This window comes from Mixophyes fleayi, chromosome 8 (assembly GCF_038048845.1).
Source record: "Mixophyes fleayi isolate aMixFle1 chromosome 8, aMixFle1.hap1, whole genome shotgun sequence".
NCBI lineage: Eukaryota > Metazoa > Chordata > Amphibia > Anura > Limnodynastidae > Mixophyes > Mixophyes fleayi.
The window spans coordinates 89080209-89105492 of record NC_134409.1 but is presented as its reverse complement, the minus strand read 5'-3'; positions in this window follow the sequence as shown (position 1 = coordinate 89105492).

Here is a 25284-nt window from a genome sequence, read left to right as displayed (position 1 = left end):
AGTTTCCTGGACTTTGATTTTCTGCCTGTGCCCCCTGACCTCTGCTACGCTTCCGGACTCTTCTTGCTTGCTGCCAGCCCTGACATCTTGCCTGTCCCTGACCACGGTACCTGCCTTGGACCTTAGACCTTAGCCTGTTTCTTGAATCTGCACCTTCTGCCTCCCGCTACTCTGCGCTACGGTACGTTTCATAAACTTGTACTACTCTGAGTATAAGACCTGGGGACATCCGAGTACCTGTGAGCGTGTCTAGCTCTATTGGAAAGACCTCTCCACCTTGTTCTACAAGTTTATGATCATACTGATAGCCGTAACACCCACCCAAGTCCCGGTTGGCTGCAGAGAATTAAACAGAACTAAAGGTCCTTTAGTTATCTCTCCCCCCTCAAAAGCCAAACCTCCACTGTTTAAACTTAAAACATTGAGAGGTCCCAGCAGAATGCCATCCAAGAAATCTGGGTCTGAGTTCTCTTTCCAAAAACATCCAAAATAATCTCGAACAAGAGTTGGGGTACATAGGGGCTTCTCACTGCCCGTGCTCACTTCCTTCGCCTCTGGCTCATCAGGAGGGAATGTTTTTTCCACAGAGGGAGAGTTAACTGGACTGGGGAAACCAGTGCCATTTCCTGGGTGCAACTCTGTTGGAATCTCGGTTGCTGTACCCAGGTTTACAGCAGGGAGGTTACATATTACTCCAACTCTCTTCCTGTCAATGTAACACAACCTCTGGCCCGGTGGTGACAACATCCTCTTTTCTTATCCCTGCCAGCCCAACTGCACTTAGGACCTTCCCCGGCTGAACTTGATGGGCAGCCGTAGATGTCAGGGCAAGGACGGGCTCCAATACTTCACTTGTGGATGAACTGACCTCCTCCTGGAAATCTTCCATGGTCTCTGACAATGTGGCTTCTTCCCGAAATGAAAGAAGCATGACAACTCTTGATGTCCACATGATCAGGGCAAGTGTTCCCTGCTGGTTCCATACAGTCCACTCTGTGTCCTTCTCCCTTGGACGGGAGGGTTTGCAGTCTGTGTAACCTGGCATTCATCTGTTTGAAACTTGCATCTCCCAGTGAAACATTTAAGGCAGCTGGTGGTTGGATTTCACTTACCAAGTCCTCTTCCTCCAAGCCCGCAAATAGCCAGTCATAACATAGCTCAGGCTGCTCACTGAGCGTTTCGCTGTGACCTTCCCCCAGTGAGGAGAGAAGGGATTGCAGGTGTCGCTTCCTATCATCCACCTGGTCGAGGTCAGCCTTCTCTCCCTGTTGACCTGGAACCTTTGAACTTAGCGCTCAAATTTCTTGGCCAAATTGTAAATATTATGGGCTGTCTAATCCAGTGCCTTCATCCACTCAGGCAATTTCCCCATGTGTCGGGCTCTGGCCTCTGCCTGACATTGCATAAATACATCAAACAGAATTCCCAACTTTTCCTGCTTGTGAACTCCAATCCAGCTGCTGACTTCATTCCAGACCATATAGAGGCGCTCCCAGGGCGAACAGACCCATTTATCTCTGAGGGAGAGCGGCAGCTCTAGGACCTTGAGGTATAATGGGGTGCCTCCATATATGCTTGTCAATGTGTTGCTACTGCTTTGGCTCTCTGTTACCTTCTTCAGGGCCATCATTATGGTGGGGTTGATACCCACACTACTTGCTGTGGGGGAGCTGGGACCCACTCTACTCGCTGTGGGGTTGTAACCCACACACACAGTTCCCTAGGGAACAACCTCGGCGCTTGAAGTCAGCAGACAACCCTCGTTATGGGAATATTCTTTGGGTAACCCTGCAGCTTAGACCACGGTTCATCTAGCCGTGTAATAAACAGAAAAATACACAAAAGTGTCCAGCGCTGGGAATCAACCCTCTGCTTATATACAATCGCTCTTTATAAAATACACACTTTAAGTGAAATACACATATTTATTGGAACTTGAGTTCCTGCAAAAATCACACACTTCCCAAATGGGGAGCTAATATATAAAAACAAACAACAATAATGATGTTTATATTGGGCTGAAAGTGCTAATATAGTCCAACCTTTATATAACATAAATGGTTAAATTTGTTGAAAGGCAGACCAGTATAAACAGCTATTTTAAACATACTTTCTCTCCTGGTTCATCTGACAAATACTAGTATCTGTCATGAAAAATACGAATGCATGCATGATTCAAAAATATAGGTAGAGATCTCACTTCCTAAAAAATGTATGGTGTGTTTAAAAAATAAAAATAAAAACAAAATTGAAGAGATGCGCTATATTAGAATAGCTACTTCATATACTTTCTACAATGAACAAGTAATCTCCAGTAGAATTAGACAAATCCGTGAATACAGAGTTGGACTTGTTCCTTATCTATACGGTGAAAGCAGTTCATACCATCTTCCTTTCTACACGTATATGGAATCCCGCAACATCGGAAAAGGTAAGTCTGTAATGTAATAATTCTTACCGCATCCTATAATCCTTTTTGAGAGGTGCAGGGAAGCGTGAATCCACCTGTGCAAAGTTCTTGAACCGCCCGGATATCCGATGATGTTTCCACTAAAAGGAGTGTAATTTCCAATTCAAGCATACAGGAACCGATATGCTGCATTTTCGTTCCGCTTGATTATGACACCAATGGAAACGTCGGAGCATATATCTATCCAAGTATTATTTCTCTCCACACAGTGCTGTGTATAATAGAAAAACCTGAAGGCAAATCTTTTTGCTCACTGACGCGTTTCGTCCCGTTCCAAGCGGGACTTTTTCAAAGGAATGCTCCGATATCCTCAGCTCCTATTTAAGGAACATAGGGGCATGGTTATCCTCACGGGACATTAGTATTTAAAGTGCACTCTTCTCTTTATCACCTCTCCTCGGTCCATTCATAAGGACAACTATATGGAATACTCATATATCAATTAATTATTTATTCCGCTGATTCCGTATAATCCAATAACTTCTTATGAATAATTAAACATTTTGATCCACCCCTACAAGGCACTATATACTAGTATCAAGGAGTGGAGAATCATTTGAATGTTTTATATATGTTTCTTTCTTCATTTTTTACTCTTATTCCAAGATGATGAGACTCACTATTCTTCAAACAATGTTGTTTCATTCATTTCTTCATATCTATCGCCAAATCTATATGTATATGTGTAAAAAATGGGGGGGGGGGGAAGAGAGGGAGGGGGAGGAAAAACCCTCATATCATACAATGTAAAAGGCAAATTTCAATCCTTTCAGCTCTTTTTTCAAGAGCATAGTGACATCATGGAGTTTATCATAATAGAACATATCATATAAGTTTCAATTTTTCCGGACAGTTCTCCCAATTTTATCTTATTGTATATAAACATCATGATCATATTGATGTATATCCAATCTCTTTATCCGTACATACAAAGTGAGATACTGACCACGATTATTCCAATCTATAGTTGTATTTAAATATATACACACTCTCAAACCCTTTCTATAGTAACCTGAAATGATAGATTTTTGTCCTCTGCAGTTACACTGCTTGGTATTTCATATAAGGCATATGTTCAAAAACATCTAAAACCATTATTCCAAAAATATCCTCCCATATGAATCACTGCTGTTAAATATCCTAGTCCATATCATAAAAATCTAATGCCTCATTCAACCCATTCGGACAAAGAGTCCCCAATTTAAATATCCAGGATGATTCATATAGACAGATTTTCTTATATCTGTCCCCTCTTCTCACAGTAAGAGATATATGTTCAAGGCCGACAATCCTAAGACATTCTGGATTCTTTCCATGAATCTCAGAATAATGTCTCGAAACGCTATGGGTGGGAAGACCATTCAGAATGTTCCGCCTATACTCACGAAACCTTGCTTTTAGGGGTCTGATGGTACGACCCACATATTGGAGCTTACAACTGCATTCTAACATATATACAGTGTAAGGAGTATTGCAATTAATAAATTGTTTAATTTGGTATTCAGTTCCACATGAGTTAGATCTTACTTTGTTGACTTTATTTAAAATGTAACCACATGTCAGACATCTATTTTTGCCACATTTGTAACATCCCTTAGGTTTATTGGGAAGCCAAGTGTTACTTTTTTCTACTGGTTCTTGTTTCAGCATACTTGGAGCCAACATTCTCTTTAGATCTAAATTTTTCTTGAAGATCACTTTAGGCTTGTCTTCTAAATAATTTTTTTTAGTACATTGTTCTCTTTCAGAATACTAAAATTTCTCTTAACAATATTATGGATTTGTTTTGATTTAGCATTATAGACCGAAATGAAAGCTGGATTACTGTTATCAAAATTCTTTCTTTTTTCTTTGCGGTCATACGTAGATTTTAACAGCTCATCCCTTTTAAGGGTTAAAGTACCTTTGGCAGCTTCACTGAGTATTGTCTCAGGGTATCCCCTTTTGCTAAAGTTATCCAGCATTATATTGGATTGGGTTAGAAAATCTAGATCTTCAGAACAATTCCTTCTAAGTCTGCCTAATTGTCCCCTGGGTATGTTATTAATCCATGGGCGGTGATGTCCACTTTCATAATGTAAGTAATTACATACATCAGTAGGTTTATTGTAGTTAGAAGTGACAATCCTATTATCACATGCTGTTACTGTGACATCCAAAAAATTAACCGTGTTTTTATCAAAAGTGTGAGTGAACTTTAAATTAAATGTATTATTGTTCAAAAATTCTACAAAGTCCGATGCTGATTCTGCATTGCCCTTCCAAACAAAAAACAAATCATCAATATATCGACCGTATAGGACCAGGTTCGCACCAAACCTGCCGCCCCATATTAGTTCTTCCTCTACTTGTCCCATATATAGGTTCGCAAAGCTCGGCGCGAACCTGGTCCCCATCGCCGTGCCTAGAATCTGTAAATAAAATCAATTTTCAAATAAAAAATAATTATGACTTAAAATAAATCTAATTGAATCCAAAATGAATTGACGTTTATCTATAGTTAGATCAATGTCACTGTCCAGCATTTTCCTCACAGCCTCTATTCCTCCTTCATGGGGTATATTCGTGTATAACGCTTGTACGTCAAGTGTCAGGAAGCCATAATCTGGTTTCCACTCGACTCGGTTCACAATGTTTAAAAAATGAATAGTGTCCTTAATATATGAAGATAGACCAGGAATAAACTTCTGCAAATGATAATCCACAAAGGATGAAAGATTTGACGTCAATGAACCAATCCCCGATATTATGGGGCGTCCTGGGGGAGAAATCAGGGACTTGTGAAGTTTTGGGAGATGGTAATATATGGGGATTATCGGATATTCCACATATAAAAATTGATATTCCTCCTTAGATATTATGTTGTTGTTCATCGCTGTGAACAACAATGTTTTTAGTTCTATCTGAAAACTTAGTGTGGGATCTTTTTGTAACGGTAGATAGCAGAATGGATCTCCCAATTGTCTAAGGGCTTCCTGAATATATAGATTCCGGTCCATAATAACCACTCCACCCCCTTTGTCCGCAGATCTTATTACTATGGAGGGGTCTTTTTGTAATTCCTTCAGTGCCTGTTTTTCCTTCCAATGTAAATTGGAATGGCATCTCGGGTGACCTACTTGAAAATCCTCTTTCTGATTGAAATTCCTTCCTCTGTTCTTATTTGTCCCATTACATATTGACATAAAGTCATGTAAGGTTTTGTTATAAAAAATTGTAATTGCTGGACTTTTGTGACTTAAGGGATAAAAATTAGAACTACGTTTGAAAATAGAACTTGGGACTTCCTTCTGAATACCATCCAAGCTGTTATTTATATCAAAAATAGGAATGTCTTCTATACTTTCTATCTTATTTTCCTCCCATAATGTTTCTAAAATATCCAAACCATTCTGATCATTTTTATCAAGAATAATAGGAACTCCCTCCACTGCATTGGTCTTTAGTTTTTTTGTTGCAAAATATCTCTTTCTACAAAGGGTACGTACATATTTATTCAAATCTATAAAGAGGTCAAATAGATTTGGCTCCCTTGTTGGAGCGAAATTTAGACCCCTCGATAGCAATTTTATTTGATAGATAGTGAGCTCTTTTTTGGACAAGTTGAATATCCCCCTAGTCTCTATCTTATCCTCGTTCTCCTTGCATCGTTCCCTCCTTCCTCTCTTCCCTCTGATTCTCTTCTTCTCTTTGGTGTTTTTTGATACAGGGCATGATAGTGATTTTGATGTAGATCCGCTTTCCATTCTGGGCTTTTCCCTAAAAAATGCTGATCTTCTTTAGAGGGTTCCACTCCTCTCTGTTTGGGTCTAGCCCCTAAATCTTGAAGTGGACCTGAATTTCTCCTGTCATTTTTTCCTGTTTTTTCTCTCCAGGATGTAGGTCTATTTGTCCTTCTAGGGCTATATCCCTTGTCTCTGTATCTATTCTCCCCTCTATAATGATTCCTACCTTTTTCCTGAAAGGAAGAATCATATTTTCTGGTATTATCTTTCCTTATCCCATAATGGGAAGGATTGTTGGTATAGTCAGGTTTGGAAAATCTCTTGTTATAAGTCCTAACCCGATCTAGTTCGTAATCAACCTTATCTCTCTCAAATTTTCTAGTTTTTTTATCCACCAATTCATGTTCAAACCTTTCAATTCTTCGATTAACTGCTAGATCTCTTTCTTTAAATTCTTCACTTTCTTTATGGGGGTCTAACATTTTCTTTAAATTCTCTATTTGTTCTGTAGTTTCCCTAACTGTAACCCACCCTACTTGCAGTTGGGCTACGAACCACTGCAGCATACTCTGTGGCGGCTGGGACCCACTACTTGCTGTGTGACTGGGACCCACTCTACTTGCAGTTGGGATATGACCCACTGCAGTGTAATCTGTGGGGCTGAGACCCACTACTCACTCCCAAATCTCAAGGTCTTGGCCCACAATCTCACACTGCTGGCTGGGTGCACGGACCCACTGCCTGGCTGCTCTGTAATTGGACCGTAGCTCCAGACTACTGCGGGCGCTACACTTCCTCAGTGGGGCTCCTACCCACTCTCATACACGGTGGGACTGGGACCCACTACGCGCAATCTGCTCTTAGGGCTTGCGGGCCTTGAACAGTATCTGCGGCAGGGTTCTATCCTGCTCTCACCTCACCTAGTACCTCTGATAGGGCATGCGGACCCTACTCCAGCCGATACAATAGCCTTCACTTGTGCCTCATTGGAGCTCCTGTGTTGGGTGCTCCACGGCGGGGTTCTGTCTTGCTCTCCCTACCACTTCGCTGTGCGCTCTGTCGAAGTCATATAATTGGATGAACGAAAAGTATATTGGTTAATATTGTTTTATCGTGCAATTATATTTAGTATGCCACGCTACACGGGGCATGGCTCTATCACGCGGTAAAATACGCACACACTCGCACTACAACATTTGGTTATTTATATATTTCATATTTATTAAAGGTTCCAATCCACATTCATTTATTAGTAAAATGTATTAGATTGTATATTTATTTCTATATAATACTGTAGTAAAGGTTTTTATGGTTCAGGTGTTTTAAAAGATAAAGAGCTTGGTCTCATATTAAAGCTTATGTCACCAGCATTAACCTGGTGTGGACGGAATAGCGATCACATCTAGCGATCGCAAGATACAAGCCATATGAGATTAATGCTCTTAAATACATTTATGTGGGTCAGTTTGAACTGGTCATTCAGAGTCAAATTATGGGAACAATAGGGTGGGGGATGATCCCCTCACCCTCTGTAAGGATCAAATGAACTGACCTATGACGTGCAAGGAACTGGAATGCCATTAACCCCCGGACCAATGAAGAACTTACTAAGTGTTAGCTGGACAAGTATATACAAGCATGCTGGCTTTTGTCCTCTCTCTCTTCTTTCTTCTGGAAACTGAAAATGTGACCGCATGGGCTGCAGTCATTGAACCTGAATGAAACCTATAAGGAAGATGTAATGTATTCAGTGTTTTATACTTTCCTTATTTAATGTAAGATCTATAATAGGTATCATGTATCGGCTACATTGTACTGTATTGTATTTATTTATTTATTGAACTGCTAAACAAATAGTGTTGCTAAATAAATTGCTTGTGCTTCGGAACCACACAAAACAATCGCTTGGGCAATGCTTATTTGAAAACGATAAAATTACTTTAATAATTTGGGGGCTCTAAAAGGCGCTACATTGCTCAAAGATTCACAAAACTGAAGGATTTCGGTTTACCAACAAAAGGGTGGGATGAGAACGTATGCCTTTATATCATCTAGTGTTGCTAAATTGAATATCCGCTTTGTGCAATCTATGGGGTGCTAGTGAGAATCAGGGGACAAGAAAGAAAAAAAAACTGTTTCTTTTTCATGTCATTTTGCAATTTAAATGTGGCTTGTTTGCATTGAATAGCGTATGTGTTCCTGCATTAAGTATGTGAACTTCCGGTATTATTCCGACATTGGTACCCATTCCACCCAGCAGAGGAGCCAACACTCAGAGAAGGGTCCAAGGGCACTCGTGAATCTGTTATGGAAGGCCTCGAATGCAGTTAGTAGCACCTGAGCCAAAGGCTAAGACAGCTGTCCATCATGAAGTTGTAGTTTTTCCTGTTTTGTGTTTCTCTCATTTCATCCTCTTCTCAGGACGGTGAATTCTTTTAATTGTTAACAGGTGACAGAGGCTGTTTCAGGTAATGATATTGAGGAATTGGGGATGGAGAAGTAAGTAGTATAATCGGTCCAGCCAATTACTCTATTCAATTCAGGCGTAAATGAAAATTTGGAAAGCTTGGAGAAAGTGCGAGGGGCTATTGCTATTGTCTGAGTAGCATTACGTCCGTAAGTACGTTGACCCCATAGTTAAAAAAGAGGTACACCCAGCGATGCCAGTCCAGTAATATTCGGACTTGAGCAGGCATCCTTGAGAATGATTATCATTCTTGCGAGGGTAAGGTTTTAGACCAAACATAGTGCTGGGCGTGCTCTCACGAGCCTCAGTGATTATATCAAGTAGGATTAGTTCGCTTTCTACTAAATATTCTTGAGATACCCGAATTATGGGTGGGAGGTCACTAGGGGAAAAGTACAACACCTAGGTCCCTTAGTCTGGAGTCTCCCAATAGTTTGCAAGCCGATCACTAATTCAGGTACAAAGAAACATGAGTATTGGGAGACTGGGAAGAACGAACAGACAATAGCCTGCCACACAAGTGTTGATGAAAAGAACTGATGACATTATTAGAAGTGTGTATATTAACGCAAGCTGAAGGAGATTGTATATGGCATTATTGATAGACATAGGATGATGCTATTGATGAACATGAAGTGTTTAAATGTATTCTGAGCTTAAAGACATGCGTTGGACAGATGCACCTGTTAAACTTGAAGAACTGTAGTAAAGAATTCTGCATAACTGATACATGTTCTATTGTACTCTGTACCTTTCCAAATAATGTATTACGTGTTTTATTGCACCCTTGAAGTGCATACAAAAGGTTATCTCCAAGCTCCAGAAGTGTACGAAAATTGTTTTGAGGATTAAGACTCTCTATTATGATAACTTGTTTAGATCTACAGACAACGTTGTCATACACCAAGGGGGACTTACATTACAGAGCAATAAAACGTGGTACTGAGATCCTGCATATAACATCTTTTAAGGTGATAGTTTATTATACTATCAAAGGGTAGAACTGTCAAAGTCGTATAATTGGATGGACGAAAAGTATATTGGTTAATATTGTTTTATCGTGCGATTGTATTCAGCATGCCACGCTACACGGGGCATGGCTCTATCACGCGGTAAAATACGCACACACTCGCACTACAACATTTGGTTATTTATATATTTCATATTTGGTTCCAATCCACATTCATTTATTAGTAAAATGTATTAGATTGTATATTTATTTCTATATAATACTGTAGTAAAGGTTTTTATGGTTCAGGTGTTTTAAAAGATAAAGAGCTTGGTCTCATATTAAAGCTTATGTCACCAGCATTAACCCGGTGTGGACGGAATAGTGATCGCATCTAGCGATTGCAAGATACAAGCCATATGAGATTAATGCTCTTAAATACATTTATGTGGGTCAGTTTGAACTGGTCATTCAGAGTCAAATTATGGGAACAATAGGGTGGGGGATGTTCCCCTCACCCTCTGTAAGGATCAAATAAACTAACCTATGACGTGCAAGGAACTGGAATGCCATTAACCCCCGGACCAATGAAGAACTTACTAAGTGTTAGCTGGACAAGTATATACAAGCATGCTGGCTTTTGTCCTCTCTCTCTTCTTTCTTCTGGAAACTGAAAATGTGACCGCATGGGCTGCAGTCATTGAACCTGAATGAAACCTATAAGGAAGATGTAATGTATTCGGTGTTTTATACTTTCCTGATTTAATGTAAGATCTTTAATAGGTATCATGTATTGGCTACATTGTACTGTATTGTATTTATTTATTGAACTCCTAAACAAATAGCTTTTGCTAAATAAATTGCTTGTGCTTTGGAACCACACAATACAATCGCTTGGGCAATGCTTATTTGAAAACGATAAAATTACTTTAATAGCTCCAAGTCTTTTCACTTAGGTAATACTTGGCAGTTCCTGGGGGCTACTGTTACTCCCCGACGAACACCTGACCGGCACTTTATTCAGTCCTTTACTTACAGGAGCGCTCTCCTCACTCCAACTTGCAGGGTGTACCAACCCTAGCTAAGCCTGCACCTAGATGAATCACTGTTACCACTCTAGGCCCCATTACCTGGGCACAGGGTCCCACACTCAGTACTGCCAGTAGGCATTCGCACCCTCACCATGCCAGTACTTTTCTTGCCCTGGATTGCACCCAAGTGCCACACTTATCTCACATCTAGGCGGACCGTAATCCTAGCCTAATGCGAAGTCACCTGTCTGTGATCCTCCTTGTGTGACATGGCCCACTATTCTGTACTGCCTAAAGGGTGATCGCACCGACCCTGAGCCAGTACCCTTGTTGTTATTGGATCCTTTTGCAGCTCCCAACTACTGGTTACTGGTACCCAAGCAACTATGCCACAGACTGTAGTGTGCAGGTTTGGTGCTTCGGATATTCGCAGACCCCTGGACCACACCTCGTGTGTGATCCCCTGCAGCTCTACCCGGCTTGCCTAACCGGGACTGGGTGATCCCTCTGCTTGCCACCAAATGTGAGGATACCGGGTTTAATGTAACCTTCTGTGCCGCAGAGCTGGCCTAACCGGTGCATACCCAAGGTTCAAAATCACCCAGGCAAATATCCAAAATAATATAAATAAGTTTAGTTAACAAAATGGTAGCACAAAACAGCAATAAACATATTTAAATAATAACTTGCAACAAATAACACTACAGTCTGGCACAGGCAACATACAGGGTATAATGAAAACACCTCACCAGTATCCTTGTCACTTTCAGGGACTGCTGTCTATCAACCCAAGCTTATCCCCCTCTCTCCTTTAAGGCTACCAACAAAGGTAGCGGCCTTGAGTCACTGTCACTCCGCTTTCGGCGGACACATAGCTCCACAATACCTGGAGAGGTATTTCAGGGCAATGGCAGTATTCTATGGACCGTTCTACCGTTCCTGTCAGGGGAAGAGATCTATATCTCAGCGCCAGCCTGACTTCAGCTATCACTTGGTAGTGAATGCCAATTTGCTGTTCTCTGTAGCCCTCTTTTAAGCCCAAAAATGACCTCATCAGCAATTTCAGGACCTGCTTGATTGGTCCTTTTCTGTGTAAACATACAGACAACGGGACAGCAGATGAGTCACTACTGATTTAAGTAGGGACAGGTATTGTTCTGTGGCTATACAGCAGAGTTTGTTTAAACAGGAGACATCACAATCCAGACACATTTACATTTACATACACAGTACAGTCCTCTGTAATTAAACATAGAGCTCACAGCTAAACAAAGATAAGAGACCCCCTGGTGTGATGTACAGTCATACAGGACTGGTGGACAATAATCCTTTTTCCTAGGCTGAAACAATGGACTAGTCTGCAATATAGCAAACCATGCCGGCAGACATTTGAATTACTTTCAAAATATAATATTTACAAATTTAGATATGACTGACAAATATGGGGAACCAGAGGGCTAGAAAAATTATATGTTTTTATAATCTGCAGTTTGTGAGAAATGAGGTGCAGACAGGTTGAGGTGATATTAATACCTCGTTTCCCCATACGGGACCAGGCAGGTTAAGTGTTTAAAAACTTAACCTGAAATTGCCGCTTTAAATTGACATTCATAGAAGTCGCAATGACGTGAAACTGTACTGCCAAAGACCTGTCCATTCGGAATAATTTGCTGTCACCATGGTGGTCCCATTGGAGAAGTGCAGCGTTGGTTTTAAGGTAAATCTATTTATATTGAAATCGGTTTCTCATAACTTCAGGGTTTTTTTGTAGGTGCTCTTGGTGTTGGATTTTTCAGAATTGTTAAACCGTACCCGACCCATTTGTTTTACGGCAACTGCCCTATTAACGATAAACATACTTCCCTCCATTCTTTATTAATACATTAATGGATATGATTGGTGTACTGCAACTGCGCCATTAATATGTAACACTGTAAATCACACAGGGCCTGAGTCATTAAGGAGAGCAAAGCAAAAAAATGGAGCACCTTGGCAAAACCATGTTGAATTGGAGGGAAAGGTATATTTAAAATGTGGGGGCAGATTTATAGTTGGGGTAGGGCATGTCCTAGATCAAGTTTACAGTTCAGTGTAACAATAAAGTTATCAAGTATTTATGTGCTGCATGACAAAAAAGACAGTATTTAACTTATGTCCAAGATAATTTGGACCCCTTGCATTTTAACACGGCTTGACTAGGAACAAATTTACTCCTTTTTTTGCCTTGCTTTCCTTAATGACTCACTGTGTACTTCTGTAATTAATTTCCCTTTTTATATTAAAGTTATACAATATAGGTGCAATAAAACAAGCAGATTTAAATAACCAGACAAATTTGTACTATTAAGAAAATAAATATAATTTAATTCAACTTTAAAAAAAATAAGCGCTTAATAGCTTAATATTATAAATTGATGAAGCCTAGCGCTTGTCTCAGGTTGAACCTAATGACACTCATCTGATGATGGATGTCCTTTCAATATGCCCTGATATGTTCCAGACATTGTTCAGGATCCAGGGGGCCCCCCATGTCTTCAGTACCCGAGAAAATAAAACATTGACAATATACAATAAATACTGTGACAATACACAATATTTTTTTTAAAAAAAATTCTTACATGGCATAATTACAGAGTTCTTCTATTCAAACATGTGTGTTTGTATATTATAATAATGTTTGAGTTATAATTTGTACAATATTTCGTGATTCCAGAGTTAGGACCCACTCCCCCTGCTACTCCTCTGTAGTCAGGGTTGGCGTCTATTCTTCTTCAGGGTTGGAACTGGCTATTCCTACTAATCCTCTGGAATCAGGATGAACATCTTCTTCTCTGGAGTCAAGGATGGCTCCTCCTCCTGTGGACTTCGTCCTGGCTCCTCCTGCTCCTCCTCAGGAGTTAGGGATGGCTATTCCTCTGTTGCCTGTTCTGTGAAACATAATACATGATGTGAGAAAAGGGGTGCTACTGGACTGAGAACTTTTTTTTCATCACCCGTTTCTCACAGTTTTAATGTACTTTTTAATCCTTGGCCCAGTCTAAGTATATACACCAGTGCATTGGTGTATTATGTGTATTATTATTTCATGTTATTAGGTACATTTTTCCCTTGCTATTACCTGCAATATTGTATGTATTAGAAATAAAAGAATATTGCCATACTGTGTGAAAATAACAGGACAGAAGAAGTAATTTTGCTTGTGTTAGCTAAGGTATTTACCATTTGTCTCAAATGTCCATTATCATAAGGTGTAGCTTACATCTGGTTTGTAATCAGAACAATGTCTGAGTGACTTGACATAGCTAGCTGGCAGCCTACTTTAATTAGCTAGGTCAACAGGTAATCTGAGAGGTAATTGGGTTAGAACTTTTAGATGATATGCAATGTGCCTCCACAGTTATATACTGGTTGAAATAGCATTGGGAAATGTATTAACATGTATTAACATGTATCAACATAAATGTTATTGTATCAAAATCACAGACTCAGATTATGTAATGTTGCAGATACAATGTGTCAAATGTCTTTTTGTTTCACGCAAGCGTGAAGTGTCATTCCTGGATGTTATATTGTAATCCTTTGTTTAGTGCATCCATCCAAACAGCTAATTGAGTCAAGCCATTTGTGACAGGATGGACCGCCTAAGCCACCCTGTCTATTGTTGCTGGGAACCGGCTGGGCTTACTTTGCCACAGTCCCCTTTCGTTATTCTGAATACACCCCTCTTGCCGCAGTGGGAGGGGCCTGCTGGCACCTCTGAGATCCTTTTATGGCACTCAGAACCACGTTCCTTCTGGGTAACTGACGCTGATAGCGTACCACATTGCTGGTGTACCTGGGCTGGTACTCCTTACTATGGATCAGGGTTGCTGTGGATGGATGAATAAGTGATGTTTATTTGCTCAAACACTGGTTGAAGGTACCAGCGTTCAGGTCAGATGAAATCAGAAAGATACATTTCAGTGTACAAGTCAGTGCATTTTATGCAGATTTGGACACAGGCTATTTTTAGAATCAGGATGTACCCTGCTTACCAAAACATAGATTTACATGAATTGCAAAGCTAAAGATATTTACACTTGTCTGTGATATCTTACAAATCCTGTGATGTCTTGCATCTTGTCTATAGACACAAGAAATATAGGAACAAGGTCTTAATTAACCTTTCCTGCCTTCAAAAGGCCTCATATATCAAAAGATCCAATCAATATGAATCCCTTCTTTAGACAGTAGCAGGATACGCATTCCCAAAGACAGGTACAACAAAGCAATTCCTTACACCAAGATATGCAAAAGGCTTTCAAAACAAAGACTTATTGTATAAGATATACATCAGAAATAAGGTATTTGCTTTTGAAAGGTTAAAACACAAAAAACAAATCTTTTACCCTGGTCTCAAAAATAACGATTTCCTATCTCACAATATGCACAACATAAAAATAAGTGCATGTGTAATTACATAAATAAGCGCCTTGCGCTATTTCCTTTAACTATATTTATACCAAAAGTTATTTATCAGTGATCCAGTCACACAATTCCATTGTATAATCATGGTAACAGAGACAGTGGGCCTGAGTCATTAAGGGACGCAAACTGAGCGCAGCGCACGTACGTGCACTAATGCACGTATTTAGTGCCTGCGTACGGCCGAAGTCATCAAGCTGCGTATTCTCACATACGCAGCTTAATGACTTGCGGTGCAATTGTTCTTATTGCACCTGTTTAAGGCCGTACATGCCAGCAAATAGTTGCATTACCTGTAGAAGCGAACACTACGCTGTTTAGTGCATAGTAACATCATTGGTGTATCTCTCAAATGTTGATTCATGGTGCTGGGTGTAATTAACCATAAAATATATATTCCCTTTGTTATGCTACTTTGTTTACCCTGCCAAAGATGTTTTATTTTTGATGAAGACAATTTATTAAAATGAAAATATTTACATTGTTTTATCTTATTTTAGTATATCATTTATATTTGATGTGGTTTTATTATGTCATATGTTATATTATATAAGCCTTTCGTGTGAGCTGATGAAAAGGATATTAACAGGAATGAAGGAGTTATTAAAAGAACAGATGTTTCCAATCCAGAGATTTTGAACAAAGAATTGCACAGACTTCTTCAACTTCTCCATTGCATCCAGGAGACTCAAAAGGATCAGGACACGCCTATATACTTTCTCAGCGAATTGTAATATGATATTTGTTAATTATAGTACAACCTTCTTTTGTTGGAACAAAAGGAGTTTTCAGCATTGAAAATGCGTGCAAGCTTCTTATTTTGTAAATAAACAATGATCTAATGTTATTCTTAAAGTCTCCTTTGCTGAAGGAATTATTTCATAACTTTATTAACCTATAACACCAATGATATAACTGATAATTGTTTTGGCCCTTATTACATTATATCCCGAATGTGAGGTATGACCCTATTGGTTGGCCTCTTCTCCATTGCCTTTTAACCAACAGCTTTACCTAAATGTATAATGATAATACGAAAATTTGGTCAATCAAGACATACCAGTTTTTCTTTTAACAAAACAATTTTAATTTCTAAACTAAAAAAATCATAAACTTGCAACAATTAAACAATCAATAAAATTTATTTAATTTTTTTTAAGATATTTTATTCTTTTTTTGCCTTTTTGTTTATATTTTTGATATTTTTTTTCTTTTTTATTGCAGTCACAAGCCTCTGGCTTTGTGGCCTTGGAGGACCCATCAACTCCTCATCAGCTGCAAAAAACAAAAGACAACAATTTAGTTAATGCACTCTTAATACATTAATGTGTTGAAATGCTAGCTCTAGGTTCCTGTACTTATGCATTTTTTAAGCTCGGGTATAGTGCATAAATGAATGTTACCCAAACACTAGCCCCATTTCTTTAATTTTGATAAATGTAGGAGTAATTATTATTCCAATTATTATTATGTTTAACTTATAAGGCACCAGAAAGGGTCCGCAGTGCCGTACATAACATATACAGAAAACAGAACCAAGACACAACATGATACACTAATATATACAAAAACAGGTGACAGGGTAAAGCAAATCAGATTATCTCTGACAGATAGTGAACGGGATGGTCGAAATCAGCAAGAAGGGTGAAGCTTAAGAAAACAGGGAAAACAGGGCTAGCTAAGCAGGGCAAGAGGTACAGAGGGTGAAGGGACCGTAGAAGGAGCACACAAGGAAAGAGGGCCATGCTCATGAGAGCTTACAACCTAAAGGGAAGGGGGAGACACAAGTAATACGAAGTATATAGTATAATAGTGGTTTTTTTTTATTCATTTACTTTCTTGCAAATGTTGGCAAGGAGAATCTCACCCTCTAGGGTGCATTTTTAAAGCCAGTCAGCTGAGTTGGGCTGCGCACAAGACAAGAAGTGGGGGGTAGGACAGTTATCCCTTTGGGGGAACTTAGGATGACCTGTACTGTGAATGGGCAGTGAAAACTGTTTCTCATGTCCAACGTCTATCGCGTAAAAAAAAACAACCCACCAAACTCAACTATAAGAAAATTACCATATAATGTACTTACTTTGATCAACCAGCACTTGTGGTTGCTGAGAGGGGGGATCTGGTTGGCTCTGGAAGAGCAGAGGAGAGGTCATCAGCCACCGGCAACTCCTCCTCTACCGGCGACTCCTCTACCACCGCTGACTCCTCTTGTGGCTCCTGGGTTTCAGGTGGCGCCTCCGGTGTGACCACCTCTTGATGTTGGCGGTGGTGTTGGGAGCTGCATTGGCGTCCTGTTGGAGAGCATGATGTGTTATATTACGTGTATTTTTTTAATTTCTTCAACCTACACAAACATGCAGCTAATGGTAGCTTTCAATGCTAAATGGCACTCATGTCAATAAAATGTTTTGGAAAAAATGACCATAAGAAGTATCAATCATACTACACTTTACCCGATTATCGTTCCACAAGTAGACCTTATCGCGCGCACCCATCTTCACATATTGAACAACTCCACTCTCAAGGTTCTATTGGTTCTAGTCTAAGACCCCAAATGCATCACCATCGTTTCCAAAGCAACCCATATGTTGACAATGACCCATATGCACATTATAATCCGCCAAACAACTATTATTTACCTCCACCTGGCCCTTTTGCCCCTTCTGCCATCTCTGCCCCTTCTACCATCTCTGCCCCTTCTGCCATCTCTGCCCTTTCTGCCCCCTCTGCCATCTCTGCCCCTTCTGCCATCTCTGCCCCTTCTGCCCCCTCTGCCATCTCTGCCCCTTCTGCCATCTCTGCCCCTTCTGCCCCCTCTGCCATCTCTGCCCCCTCTGCCATCTCTGCCCCTTCTGCCATCTCTGCCCCTTCTGCCACCTCTGCCATCCGTGCCACCCGTGCACCCCGCACACCCCGTGCCACACAATCGTTGGCTGCTGCACACTCACTCACTGCTGCTCCACTGGCCTCTGCTTCCTCCCCACTGTTGCCTTCTATATCGAGGGTTACCAGAAGCTAGACTCATCCTAGAACAGCTGCAACCATTCTTCCACCAAAGAGACCCCGAAAATACAAGTAATTGTTTGTTTGATTTGTTTCCCTTATTGTGTAAATAAAATCTGTAATGATATACTTATTAGTTATGTATGTTGTCTTTGGTAAAATAAAAAAAACAAAAAAACACTTACAAGAGAAGTAGGTGTCCAGGACATATTGCTTAAAAGACACAGCAGCAACTGATTCTGGAGGGCTGGGGTCAGCATCTAACACTTCCTGGCCAGCAACCTCGGCCTCCTCCACCCAAGGAACCCCACTCCTAATGGCGATGTTATGGAACACCACGCACAGAGCTATGATATCACACACAATGGTTGGAGCGTACATTAGAGCACCACCAGACCGATCTAGGCAACGGAATCTGGCCTTTAAAAGACCAAATGCCCGCTCCACAACCGATCTAGTGGCTGTATGTGCGGAGTTGTATGCCATCTCCTGCTCCGTACGTGGGTTTAATAGAGGAGTGAGGAGCCAAGGGCGAAAAGGGAATGCGTTATCTCCTACAAGGGGTGACAAGAAGGAAAAAGTTCAAAAATATGAGTGAGTGTCATAATTGTAGGTCCATCAACAAGACAGGCAACATGTTGGATGACAAATAATGGCAAAAGAAGCAATTAGACACAGATATGACTTCAGAGAAGCTTACATAACATACTCAATGTATTTGGATCCAAGGTTTAATTTTGTGAAGAGCTTTTCATATGGGCAGCTATCCAGGTAGGATTTTAAGGTAAACATCACAATTAAATGTACCTTGGAATGATATTGCAATGTGCCTTTGTAATATGTCTACTTAGCTATCAAACTTAAGACATTACTATTTCCACTGTAAACTACTACATACATGACATGTTTTTTAAATAATAAAAATACCTAATAGCCACGCTTCACCTTGCCTCAGTTGCAATCTTTCCCACATCCCTGATTTCCGGAAGGCAAAGGATTCATGTGTACTCCCTGGCCACATAGCTACCAGGTCACGAATCTGGAGAGAGGCGTCACATATAGCTTGGACATTTATAGAATGGAAATGCTTGCGATTCAAAAAATTGGCAGCATTCCCGCCGGAGGGGACCAAGGCTACATGAGTCCCATCGACTGCCCCTATGATGTGCGGGAAACCGGCTATGTTGGAAATCTGCCGTTTTATCTGCACCAGGGACTCCTCATCGAGTGGCAGATGTATGAATTGCCTGAGCCGCAACACAAACGCCCCCACAACAACCTTCAGCACACGACTGAAGGACTTCTGGGACATCCCTGAAGTGACTCCCACAGTGGTCTGAAAAGACTCTGTGGCGCAAAAGTGCAATACCGCCAACAGTTTGGTCAATGGCGGTATTGCTGTTGGGCTGTTGCGCTTTGGCTCCAGGTCAATCTGCACTATGCGTAGGGTGTCCAGGATGACACGAGGCGGGAGCCGATAACGACGCACCACCTCAGCATCAGACATGCCAAAGAGGCTGACACGTGGCCTGAACACACGTACCCTGGGTCGGCGATGATGGGCTACTTGCTGATTTAGGAGGTGGCGCCGCTGTTTGCCCTCCTGTGCTGCCACATGTGCCTCGCCCATTTCTAACAAACGCTATATTTGAAAGAGAAGGATGTAAAAAAAATTACCTCATAGTTTTGGAAATGTTACTCCTGTTTGCACAGGAAACAGTTACAATATACTTACACCAACAAGTGGGTTGGCCTAACTCATAATGTGGCTAAAAAAATAAATAAAACATATGTCCTTCTATGATATGTCAGGTTGCAGACCTAGTGCCATGTTACTTACCTCAAAATGGAGCAGGGTTATCGTGTTCACTTCCAAACAAATGTCAATGACAAACTAAAAAAGAAAAAAGAAAGTAAACAAAAGATAGAAAAAATTTAAAAAGTAGTAAACAGCCCAATACAAGGAAACTATTACCTGTAACTATTATCTGAAACAAAGTATAACACCCAAAATAACACAAAAGTCAAAAACAAATAAAACAATAAAGCAATAAAATGTGAAAATAAATCAACCAAAGAAACCGTAGTAATATCTTAAAATATATCATGCAAACATACCAGTAAATGAGTCAGCAGTGAATAGGGCACATGATCTATTCAGAGCTTTATAGCAGTGGATAATTTGCTAAGAGTATGCAGGTGAGGGTCAACATACGTCATGATCATATGGCTTTCCTGAGGCCAATTTGTGTGTGCTAGCGGTTCAGAAATGACAGATAAACTAGACCCCTGGAAGGTGCATAGAATACGAGACCACACACGCGATCGCCTGCGTTCGCACAGGTATGACTTTGACTATGACTTTTCTGGAACGCCCCCATTGGAAATTGACTACTTCACCACGCGCCAGAACCACCCTGTTCACGCCCAAAAGTCGTAGCTCGTCGCAAATGGCTTTTGCGTTCGCACCCGTACAGTTTTCGCGTTCGGGAAAGTGTGTAAGCTCTGCTACCGAGCATGCGCACAACCTTTTTGCGTACGGTACGCGCTGAACAGGGACATATGTCCCTTAATGACTCAGGCCCAGTATGTCTAACAGTTAAAATATCCACTGATAGACCCCTGCTGTAAGGGGGAGGATTGAGACATTTGACACAACTCCCTGTGTATACAGCCAGGAATATAAGGAGAGCAGAATGCCAAGAGAACTATTGTAGCTTGGAGGATCCTGGTGTACAAGACTTTTGTGAAAAGGACTCTGGGTAGGCACTGTAGTGCCACTGGAGGACAGGGTCAGCATCTGTGTGAGCCAGTATCCCAAGTTGGGCGACATAGTAACTGTCTAGATAAACGGTAGTGGCCATATTGCGGGAGGACAAAACTCTGAAAGAGACTGACTTTTTTGGTGTCATATGTTTTCTTTTTCTTTTGTTTTTTAAATAATATTCCGGCTTTTGAAACAAAACCAGAGAAAAAACAAGCCTCTGTATATCCCAAATGATATATGGTACCAACTACGTGGCAATATAATAGCCCATATTTGGATACAAAACAAAAAATATAGTTGTCAGCACTTATCCTTTACACTGCATATCTGTGTGTATCTTGAAAAATAAAAACATAAGGTATTAGTTCACATTTTTATCAAAACATGTAAGCCTGCATCCCAGCATCAAGGGTACCTCATTATATGCAGGTCCTACACTGACCTATATGCTTTAAACACCATTAAAATGCAGTTAAAATCAGATGTAGTCACCTCCCAGGTATAAAGGTTTACATCTAGCAAGGGCTGGCTTGTGAGCCACAACAATATGTGCCTTAAATAGATGGACAGCTGCAGTGACAATAAGGCAATATTTTGAAGCAAAACCAGAAAAAAAACAAGCCTGCGCTTGGTATATCCCATAATATATATGGAACCAGTTGCGTGGCAATAAGCCCGCACTCGGTATATCCCATATTGTATATGGTACCAGCTGCGTGACAATATAAATGCCCATATATGTATACAAAACAAAAACAACAGTTGTCAGCGCGTAGCCTTTACATTGCATATCTGTGGGTATCTAGAAAAACGAAAATTAAATTATTACATCTTGTATGTGAAACAAGAATGGCAAGGCACATTTTAGACGCTAAAGAGATACTAATCAAAATATAACATATTTGTGTTGAATACTCTGAAATAATGTTATTTCATTTTATAATAAAAAAATGAGGTTCTGAGTGCCTATTTGGAAAAACACTGTGTCTGCACATCTACTGCACATCTAACCTTGACGCTATTGACCCTATCACTTTCTCCTCCTCTCTTGAAACTCTCCTATCACCCATTCCCTCCCTGGTCAGTCCTGACCAGGCGTCATCTCTCTACCTCACTACTGGCCTGGACGCTGTCACCACGGCCTCTACTGTCAGCAGACGCTGCATTATTCCCCAGCCCTGGCACTCTAAACTCACCCGCTTCCTCTAAAAGTGCTCTCGCACTGCTGAATGCCTCTGGAGGAAATCTCGTTCCTTGGCCGACTTCCTTCACTTTAAATTCATCCTTTCTTTTTTCAGCTCCGCCCTCTCCCTTGCCAAACAATTCTTATTTAAGTCCCTCATTTCTTCTCAGTCCTCCAATCCCCGCCACCTCTTTGCCACCTTCAGCTCCCTACTCTCCCCCCCACCCCCTTCTGTCCCGTCTTCCCTCTCCGCTTCTGACTTTGCCACCTTTTTCTCTTCCAAAATTGGGGCCATCAGACTGAACATCTCCTCCTCCCGTTCTCCTGCCTCCCTCTTCGCTTCACCTCCCACTAACACCCATCTCTGGTGCTCCTTCTGCCCTACAACAGGTGAAGAAGTTCGCTCTCTCATTCTTTCCTCTCCATCCTCTACCTGCCCTCTTGATCCCATCCCCTCTCACCTCCTTCGCTCTATTTCTCCCACTGCCTGCTCTTACCTCGCACACCTTTTTAACCTATCACTCTCTGCTGGTGTAGTACCCTTCTCATTTAAACACGCTCTCATCTCTCCTATCCTCAAGAAACTCAATCTCGACCCCACATCTCTTGCCAATTATCGCCATATCTCTCTTCTCCCCTATGCCTCAAAATTACTTGAGCGGATTGTCTGCAGCCGCCTAACAAGGCACCTCTCGGACAATTCCCTTCTTGACCCTCTCCAATCTGGCTACCGCCCTCTCCACTCTACCGAAACTGCCCTGGCCAAGGTCACCAATGATCTCCTATCGGCCAAATCCAAGGGTCACTTCTCCCTACTCATTCTCCTTGACCTGTCCGCGGCCTTTGACACCGTGGACCACCCTCACCTGCTGCAAACTCTTCTCTCTCTCTGCCTCTCTGGTTCTGTCCACGCCTGGTTCACCTCATACCTTGCTAACCGCTCCTTCTCTGTATCCACGTCTGGTTCTTCCTCCTCCCCCTACCCTCTCGCTGTAGGAGTCCCACAGGGCTCCGTTCTCGGCCCTCTACTCTTTTTGCTTTATACTTCCTCCTTGGGTGCTCTCCTCCTTTGGCCTTCAGTATCACCTTTATGCTGATGACATTCAACTCTACATCTCTTCACCTGGGGCCTGATTCATTAAGGATCTTAAATGCAGATGATCCTTATTTCAGTCTCCTGGACAAAACCATGTTACAATGGAAGGGGTGCAAATGAGTGTTCTGTTTTGCACATAAGTTAAATACTGCCTGTTTTTTCATGTAGCACACAAATATTAACTTTAAATTTCAGTGTACAAATAAGCTATCAAGTATTTGTGTGCTACATGAAAAAACAGGCAGTATTTAACTTATGTGCAAAACAGAACACTCATTTGCACCCCTTCCATTGTAACATGGTTTTGTCCAGGAGACAGAAATAAGGATCCTCTGCATTTAAGATCCTTAATGAATCAGGCCACTGATCTTTCCTCCACCCTCCTCGCTCAGGTATCTGACTGCTGTCGAAGTCAGGAAATTGGATAAAGTCATTTCAATTAAAGTCTAGCGAACTTGGTTGTCTTTGTCTGAATAGATGCGTACGGTACGCTACGACATACCAGGGCACGCTGCGGCATGAAAGGGCGTACGCATCCACTACACGTGGCAGCAACAGTAATTGGTCTTTTACCATACATTCGCACAAACACGCATACTTATAAAATAGTAGTCAGTATACCAGAGGGTGCGTTCCGAGGGAATCGCAGAGTGCATACGCAAGTTATGAATGATAGGGAATTTTGAACTACTTAAGACTAAAGAATCTTGGCGGGAAGAGCCGAGCATACCCCCTGGAGAGGTGACCCCCTCCTTTGGATTCCTTAGGATGAACTAGCCAATGATTGACAACCCCTTGGACATTCCTGAGACCTGGACCAATAGATGCAAGCTATACCATCTTCATTGTATTACTGTATTTGATTGTGTATATAAGCAGCAGCTTGTGATCCAGTGTGCAGACATCTTGTCCCCAGACTTCAGGATTGAATGACTGCACTGGATCCAGAGCGCCTGCGATAAGTAACGGCTGTATTTACTATTACTTCGCTTGAGCATATTATTCTACTTATTGCGAATAAATCTTTGTGCGTTGGAAACACAAATCGAGGTTCGACAATCGTTATTGGTTAGCGACAATACGCACATAACAATTTGGGTCTCGTGAGCTTTGGAGGTTTCGTTGCCAATGATACGCAAGACCAACGGATTTCGGTTCCGCAACAAAGGGTGGAGACGCGTCATAAACGGGTAAGAACGCAATGTGTTCAAAACCTGAATTTTACTCTGTGTTGTGAAACCGAATGTCCGTTTTGCATTATCTAGGGCACGCTAACTAGAACCTAGGGACAAAAGAGAAAACTGTTTCTTTTTACTGTCATTGTGCGTTTTAACTGTATTGCATTGCTTAGCGTATGTGTATTTCCTGCTGTGCGTACGCGAACTTCTGGTAGATTTTCCACGTGGTTAAACAATCGTTTTGATAGTTATTATACATGTATAGTATAATTACTTGTGAAAGCCTCTGATATATTATTACTGTTGTTGGGAACTTTTGATTTTCTGCGCAGAAAAGGTGTATAGTGTGTGATGTTGTAACGTAGATACACTGTTTATTATTCATTGTGCTCAGTTGCTGTCTGGCGAGGCGGATTGCCCAACTGAAGGACGGTATACAGGGCAGGTATACCGAATGCGAAAACCGAGTTTTCGCAAAGCGCTACCAATAGATCGCAAGGTTTGCTAATAATTAGTATTGGTAGGCAGTGTGATCTAACCGCATCTTTAGTGCGAATTGGTGAAGTAGCTAGGAGGAATTATATTGGAAAGGCTGGTTGATTGTATCGACTTTGTTCTCCCAGTTATAATAAACTCAACAGATTTTTGTGGTTTAGCCAGGGTATCGAGGAGCTGATAGCCCTTGGGTCCCACAGTGATATTGTCTGTGTTAGGGGTCCTTGTTTAATACAAGAGGAAGTGAGTGGACGCGGCTTGAGCAAATACGTCCACGGCCAGTAAGAGATCTCTAGCGGTAGAGTGTTTGTAGCAAATTGTTGAAAGTAGTCTGCATAGATTGGTGTAATTCAACATGGGTGCTAAGCATACGCTAGAGATGGTCAGTGTACTGCCTAAGGAAGGCCCTATTGGTTCACCGAGGTTTCTCATGTGTAAGAAATATGGTGCATACGC